This window comes from Etheostoma spectabile, chromosome 22 (assembly GCF_008692095.1).
Source record: "Etheostoma spectabile isolate EspeVRDwgs_2016 chromosome 22, UIUC_Espe_1.0, whole genome shotgun sequence".
Taxonomy (NCBI): domain Eukaryota; kingdom Metazoa; phylum Chordata; class Actinopteri; order Perciformes; family Percidae; genus Etheostoma; species Etheostoma spectabile.
The window spans coordinates 20,338,789-20,347,441 of record NC_045754.1 but is presented as its reverse complement, the minus strand read 5'-3'; positions in this window follow the sequence as shown (position 1 = coordinate 20,347,441).

Here is an 8,653-nt window from a genome sequence, read left to right as displayed (position 1 = left end):
AGTCACTACAAAGCGAATTAGGACCATCAGCTCCACATCAATCTCTCTTTATATCTCAGTATGACTATGTCAGAAGATTTTGGCGTCCGGTGACTTTCCTGCGCAGAAATCGTTGACGATAATGACCTCTTCTGAAGAGTCCCATGTTTTTTTTTTTAATCCTCCGTCCTCTGGCTACTATTAGCTGCGCAGTGCGCGGCCACGGAAGGCTTGTCTCACTGGGACGCTCGAACATCGTCATAACTTAGAATTACTAAGTATAGCTTTAAAATATAATTCCCACTGTCTTGGGCCTGCTGGGGGGGGGGGGGGGGGCAACTTAGGCCCTGGGCCATCAACCTTGGCATTACACTGGGCAGAGGTGTCACTAGTATTCCATTCAATACTCAGGTAGAAGTACGATACTAGGGTTGAAAAGCATCTGTAGAAGTTAAAGTATCAACTCGAGCATTTACTCAAGTAAAAGTGTAAAAGTACTGGTTTCAAAACTACTTAAAGTATAAAAGTAATGTAAAGGGAACAAATACCATTAAGGACAAAGCTTAGGCCGTGCCACAGGGGCCTACAGTGCAGATAGATGTCCTGATACGTTGCTATTTTTAAGATCCTGCGGTAACCGAACCACCCCCTAACTGTAAATAATTAATCCCGCAAAGTATAGATAGCCAACATTATACTTAAGTAAGGTATGGAAGTATTTGTACTAGTGATGGCCAAATGAAGCTTCGTGAACCAATGTCTTTATTTCTGACCCGACTAGATGGCGCTCTTGTTTTAAGAGAAAGGCCTAAAGCATTGCAATCAGAGAGCGCCATTCTAGTGGGCTCAGAAAATAAAGACACTGGTTCATGAAGTTCATTTGGCCATCACTAATTGTACTTTCTACTGTGACATCTGTGACACTGCGAAATGTGAAGTAGGTCAAGCTGAATGAAGAAACTTTGAACACACCGTAACAGGCGGAGAAACCTCTGCCCAGGTGACAAGGAGCTGGGTTACAAATCTGCCAAATTTCACTTAAAAGACATGTTTATGTTAAACCACAAATAACAATACAACTAGTTGTGTCTGTTGTTTGGTTTGACTACCTTTGTGATTTGTTAGGAGGAATATTTGAACTTTTGTAAGCTCTGCACCTTACCCCGACTCTTTAAATGACCTCATGAAGTAACTGGGCTAAAAGTTGTAGCAAAACATGATGGTTTCTTATTGATTGCTACAATTCTGACCAAAAAATAACACTAAGTGTTTAAATGAGGTTCATGTACTGATTTCGACGTTAAAAAAAAGTGTTCATTTCGGTGGAGCAAGATGTCTGAAACCGGTGTTATGAAGAACTAATTTGAGAAATCTCTCCTTTGCTAAACAGAGATCGAATTTACTTCATCATTCTCCCCTTTCCCTTTCCTGTCTTTCACTGATACCCCCCCCACACAGAACACATGGCTCCATTGTAGTAAACCACAGAGCTGATAATGCCACGTGACATTAAGGGCAATGATGTTAGTCCCATTCAAAAGACATTGGGATTGCAATGTAGACTCACAAAGAGCGCCCAATATCCAATCTTTCAGAAATTAAAGAACCAATATTAACACAATCACCATTGATCTGCGTAATCATGGACTCACAGTACTTTATTAGCCTGTATGGCAGGAGATGCTTACTACCAGATAGGCAAAGACTTACTATATAGCAATGGTATCAGGGACATAGACTTATGATGATGTATAAACTTGTACATTTGCGGTGACCTATCAAGTTGCCACATGGCAGCCGTCGGCAACCAATACGGTAATCAGTAACCTACCCAGGCATTCTGTCCACAGCCGCAGAAAACACTGAGAATTCCAGTGTCATCAGCTCTGAAGGAGGAACTCATTGTTCCCCCCCCGTCTTTTCATTATAATAATATCTATTCCTCTGAACCGGACCTGCGGGGAAAAAATGGGCTATTTCAGAGCTGTCAGTGCTACGTCTTTATCTCCACTCTCAATGTTGGGGTCAGCCAAGACTGACGCTAAGCAGACAATTCTTCAGACCTAATGGTGATTAATGGGTGTCACTTAAGAGGGGTGGGGTGGGTGAAAAAGAAAAGAAGAAGTCATCCAAAGGAGATGTTGTGGAGAAACGGTACACTGGTGGCACTCATCAACGGAAAGCAAGAATTCAGCCCTGTGGCTGGAGTCTACGTGCTGAAAATGAAATGTTCAATGTCACTTTTCAAAGTTGAAATGCGGCCGGGGAATGCAACCTTGGAAGGAGGCGTGGGGGAGAGTTTGCAGCTAGTAATTAGAGTGCTTTGTGTGTTTGTTTGCAAGGTACATTAGGAATAGTTGTTAATTTTCTGACATTACCCACTGGTAATTCAATTTTGCGTAATTGCCTCCATTTGCTCTTGACACTAGCCTGGAAATCCAGACCCAGATCCGAAGATTGAGGTGTCCATCTCAAAGGGGGCGGCACCAAGCGTGCATTTGAAAATCTTACTGCATGCACATTGGATAACACTTCGACCAATCACAACAATGGGGTGACCTATCCAGAGCCCCAAATGCTAGCTACCAGCGAAGCTAGCTGGTAGATTACACTGTCGTCATGTGTTCAGCTGCCTCTGGCCCGCTACATCAGATACACGATGTGATTGGTGCAGCTCGGCTACATGGGCATAGGTAATGACAGCATTACTGGATGCCAGAGAACTCTCTGAGCAATTCAGATTGTGCTCTCGCGAGAAACTCTGGACTCCCAGGGTACTTTGACAGTGGTGGGAAGGCCACGTAAGTGAAAGCGGTGGAGTCAGTTTTCCTGTCACGTGTCCTTGCATGTCCTCTCTTTCTGCCCGGCATTATAGCCTCTGGAAAATGAAAATATAAGTTTAGATGGACTGCCATAAGCCCACTTTACACCTGCTGTTACACATTGTTCATCTTGTTCCTAGATGTACTAGACTGCATTCACATCCGGACCATCCATCCATCTTTGACCGCTTATCCGGTAATCGGTCGCGGGGGCAGCAGCTCCAGCAGGGGACCCCAAACTTCCTTTCCCGAGCCACATCAACCAGCTCCGACTGGGGGTCCCAAGCGTTCCAGCCAGGTTGGAGATATAATCTCTCCACTAGTCCTAGGTCTTCCCCGGGGCCTCCTCCCAGCTGGACGTGCCTGGAACACCTCCCTAGGGAGGCGCCCGGAGGCATCTTACCAGATGCTTAACCACCTCAACTGGCTCCTTCGACGCGAAGGAGCACGGCTCTACTCCAGCTCCTCTCGGATGACTGTGCTTCTCACCTATCTCTAAGGAGACGCCAGCCCCCTCCTGAGGAAACCCATTCCAGCCGCTTGTACCTCTGGATCTCGTTCTTTCGGTCATGACCCAGCCTTCATGACCATGAGGAGGGTAGGAACAAAAACTGCCCGGTAGATTGAGAGCTTTGCCTTCTGGTTCAGCTCCTTTTCGTCACAACGGTGCGATGAACGGAATGTAATACCGCACCGGCTGCTCGATTCTCGACCAATCTCACGCTCCATAGTCCTCACTCGCGAACAAGACCCCAAGGTACTTAAACTCCTTCACTTCCGGACCCATAGTTTTTATTCATTGCAAAAACAGCTGGTCAAATGTCACTTCCTCACTTCGTGTGTCCTCAGTTGAAGGGGGAAACCAGAGGCCAAGAAAATGATTGCCAATTGACTCAATCTGGTTGCCAAGGGCTACCGGGCGACCATTATTGTCGAGCACTGTGATGTTGCAATGAACACGTAAAATAAATTTGAAATAATTTTTTTGAGAGGCTTTGAGCTGGAGTGCAGGACATTTCCATATAAATGAACGGCTGTTACATTCGAGCCCTTGCTAAACGAGTTTACACAATCCCGATTGAGTCATCCTAGGGGGTAACCAGCCAGACCTGAAGGGGGCAGAAAGGGGGGCAGAGACCACAGAAGGAGCAGCAGATAGGAGTAGGCGGAAAATCTTAAGATGTGTTCAAGAAACGTTTTTGGAGTGCATGCTCTGGATGGAAAAAAAGAATTTGGCGTTCAGGAGAAAGGATCAAAATAATGAAAGCCAACGGACGTGCAAGGCAAACGTCATAAGCAGGCGTTGACAGTGTTTGTGTAATTCCTCTCACTGCCACAAAGGGGGGGACTAAAGTTCCACACTGCAGGTTAATGGCTGATATTAAAAAGTGTCCGTCCAATCCTGTCCACTTCAGCACACACATCCATACTGACACTATTATGGATATGCAGAAAACACTGGAGACCTATGCAAATATAGGTTATATTTTAAATGCTGATTAATTTAGCTGTAAAACAGACACACACACCACACACACACACGCACAACCACACACACACACACACACACACACACACACACACACACAATACGGCTGCACCTCATGAGGCATATCACGAAAACGATATTACTTAACAGTGTACTCAAGTCTGCTGTTCTCAGTATTCTGAGACAATAACAACGTATTCTGTTGATTTAAAAACTTCTGTGATGAACCATTTGAACATTGTATTGATAAAAGGAAGGCACCTCTAAAAATGATTTTAATTTTCTTTCCTTTGCAGCCCTAATATATTATATATATATGTATATTAGTAATGTGTGTATGTATGTGTGTATGTATATACAGTATACAGTACAAATGTGTATATATGTGTGTGTTTGTAGTATATATATAATATAGATATTATATATATATATATAGCGATATATATATATATATTATAGATATTATATATATATGTTGTGATGTAGGAAACAATGGCAGATAAGGGTTGAGTTAGGTTTTTGCAGGGTTCACAAAGTCAAATTTCAGTAACCTTTAAATACCATATATAATAAAGGTTGTAGTTTGATCCCTGACCCTGCAGTCCAGGTCGACGTGTCCTTGGGCAAGACGCTAAACCCTGAGTTGCCCCTGACCAGATGTGAATGGTGAATGGTTTCTGTACTATGTAACGCTTTGAGTGGTCGATAAGACAGAATAGTGCTAACCCGAACAGTCCATTACATTTCTATAAAGAGGTACTAAAATAAATAACTATAAATATGTCTAAAATAACCCGCCTGACGCTGTTGCTGTAGCTTAAGAGGCAGGGCAGCTTTCTTTTCAATCTTCTAAAAGCTGTCTCAAGGGTAAAGCTTTCTGTCATGTTAACACATGCTCTTTTTCAACCGGGAGCAAAGACAAATAACTGCTGATTAGAGAGCAACAGACGTATTACCATGGAGACAGCCTACCTGAACACTGCCTCCTTATGAGATTGCAGGTGTCGATTTGATCATAGAAAAAAAGCTAATTGTTTCCATGTGTTTACTGCAATCTCAATTTGAATCTAACTCTTAATCCAGAGATATGACATCAAACTAATGCCAAAAGTGCTAAATAATTGGAGCAAGTAAACAGACACAGAGAACACATCCATGACTTATAGTGCAGGAATGGTCAAATGCAGATTGTCTTAAATCTATTTTGAAATCTACACATGACCAATTCATGAAATAGATGTATTCAATTGCACAATGAAGTGTCTGTTTCTCATGAGTCTCATCATGCCAGTTCTGGAAAAAACACCAATCTCTTCCAATCCCAGTCTAAGGCCGGCTTCACACTGCCTGCGTGGCGTTTGTGATGCTGGCGGCTGCGTGGATTTTCTACGTCTTCTCACACCACGTGTCTGGTGCTGCTGCTGCTAGCCTAGCCTTTACTTGACTGTAGACTGTGTTGAAATGTAACAGAATATGAATACTTATGTAGTTTAAGGTCCCATGGCATGAAGATTTCACTTATGAGGTTTTTTTAACATTAAGGAGTTCACCCAGCTAATGGTGAGGGTGTAAACCGAGCCCTAGGTTGCCCCTTAAGGCAAGGTTACCTTGCCTTTCTCTGCTTGCCCGGCCAAAGAATTTGCCCCCCCCCCCCCCATAAGAGAGAGACATCATGGCTTTTAAACGAGCAAAGTGGCAGTCGGTCAAGGTCACACCCCCAGCCTCTACTTTGCACTAGGGCTGCACGATTATGGCCAAAATGATAATCATAATTATTTTGATCAAAATTTTGATCGCGATTTTCTCACGATTATTGTTGATTTTACCCAAAACCAATTTTATTGTCGCATAGGCTATTTATAACTGCGAGAAGGAGTGTGATGGACGCTACTCACAGAGAGACGGCTGATCATTATGAACGGGTCCAGCACGGGTCGAACGGCAGATATACACGTCGTGTGTATGAAACGTCTGTATCTTCACTGCGCTGCATTTTTATGAACTATGATATTCTGGCCATGGGTCACATCTCTGGCCCAGGTCCAGGTCCCGGTCTCGGTTCAGCAGCTGCGTCTCCCACGCTGTTACTCTACCAACTGAAGTTAGTTGCATTCAATAACTTCTCCTGTGTTCTTCGCCGTGGCAGCCGCGATAGCAATTACCCGCGGAAACACTGGTACAAATACAGGTTTGCCCCCTCATACTTAACAATATACACTGTGTTGATAAAAATTAAAACTGTAGACAAATATCAAGTGTGGACCGGCGCTGTGTGGCGGGGCGCGGAGGTAAGAGGAAGGAGAGTAGGACGAAGAGCGTAAAAGATCCAACACAGACATGGCTTTACAAGATGAATGGGTCATGTAATGGAAAATTAAACCAGATCCATATAAAAGCATTGCAGCGGAATGCGAGGACATTAGCACCGGTGCTCCAGATCTAACAGCTAACAGACGCTACTACACCGACTAGCACTGGTCACTGTTGTTGTCTGAAAACCAGATGGGACAAAGTGTTTGGTTTACTGGTAAACTGGAAACCTTGAAACTGACGTATTACGACTGCTATCTGTTGAGTTTTCCTCACGTTACTCTGTCCTCTGGGACTGTCTACATCTAGAACTTAGCTGCGGGCGGGGTGCAGTGACATCTTGACTGGCTCTGAGCAGACGCTTTACGGAGCGGGAGATGGGCTTTGCAAAAAAACCGAGCGTTCTATGAAATGACGCTTTATAAAAAATAATCGCTCGATCACGCAAATTTGATTGTGGGAAGTCCAAATCGTGATCGCGATTAAATTCGATTAATTGTGCACCCTTCTTTGCACCCCCCCTTTCTTCCTCATATACAGTATTAAGGGACCACTAAGGTCCATATAAGAGACTTCAGATACAGTATCAAAGACTACTAAGGCCTATAAAAGAGACTTCAGATACAGTATTAGGGGACCACTAAGGCCATATAAAAGAGACTTCGTACAGTATTAGGACCACTAAGGCCTATATAAAGAGACTTCAGATACAGTATTAGGGGACCACTAAGGCCTATATAAAAGAGACTCAGATACAGTATTAGGGACCCAAGGTCTATAAAAAGACTCAGATACAGTATTAGGGACCACTAAGGCCTATAATAAAGGACTTCAGATACAGTATTAGGGGACCACTAAGGCTATATAAGAGACTTCAGATACAGTATTAGGGGACCACTAAGGTCTATATAAAAGAGACTTCAGATACAGTATTAGGGACCACTAGGTCTATATAAAGAGACTTCAGATACAGTATTAGGGGCCCACTAAAGTCTATATAAAAGATTTCAGATACAGTATTAGGGGACACACTGAGGTCTACTAAAAGACACTTCAGATCAGTATTAGGGACCACTAAGGTCTATATAAAAAGCTTCAGATACAGTAGTTAGGGACCACTAAGGTCTATATAAAAGAGACTTCAGATACAGTATTAGGGGACCACTAAGGTCTAATATAAAGAGACTTCAATACGTATTAGGGGACCACAAGTATATAAAAAAGACTTCAGATACAGTATAGGGGACCACTAAGGTCTATATAAAGAGATTTCAGATACAGTGTAGGGACCACTAAGGTCTATATAAAGAGACCTCAGATAAGTATTATGGACCACAAGGTCTATATAAAGAACTTCAGATACAGTATTAGGGGACCACTAAGGTCTATATAAAGAGACTTCATATCAGTGTTAGGGGACCACTAAGGTCTATATAAGAGACCTCAGATAAAGTATAGGGGACCACTAAGGTCTTATAAAAGAGACTCAGATACAGTATTAGGGGACCACTAAGTCTAAATAAAAGAGACTTCAGATACAGTATTAGGAGAACACGAGGTCTTATAAAGAGACGTCAGATACAGATTAGGGGACCTAAGGTCTATATAAAGAGACTTCAGATACAGTATTAGGGGACAACTAGGTCTATATAAAGAGACTTCAGATACAGTATTGGGACCACTAAGGTCTATATAAAGAGACTCAGATACAGTATTAGGGGACCACTAAGGTCTATATAAAAGACTTCAGATACAGTATTAGGGACCACTAAGGTCTATATAAAAGAACTTCAGATACAGTATTAGGGGACCACTAAGGTCTATATAAAGAGACTTCAGATACAGTATTAGGGGACCACTAAGGTCTATATAAAGAGACTCAGATACAGTTTAGGGGACCACTAAGGTCTATATAAAAGACTTCAGATACAGATTAGGGACACTAAGGCTATATAAAAGAGACTTCGATACAGTATTGGGACCACTAAGTTCTATATAAAAGAACGTCAGATACAGTATTAGGGGACCACTAGGTCTATAAAACATCCAAACA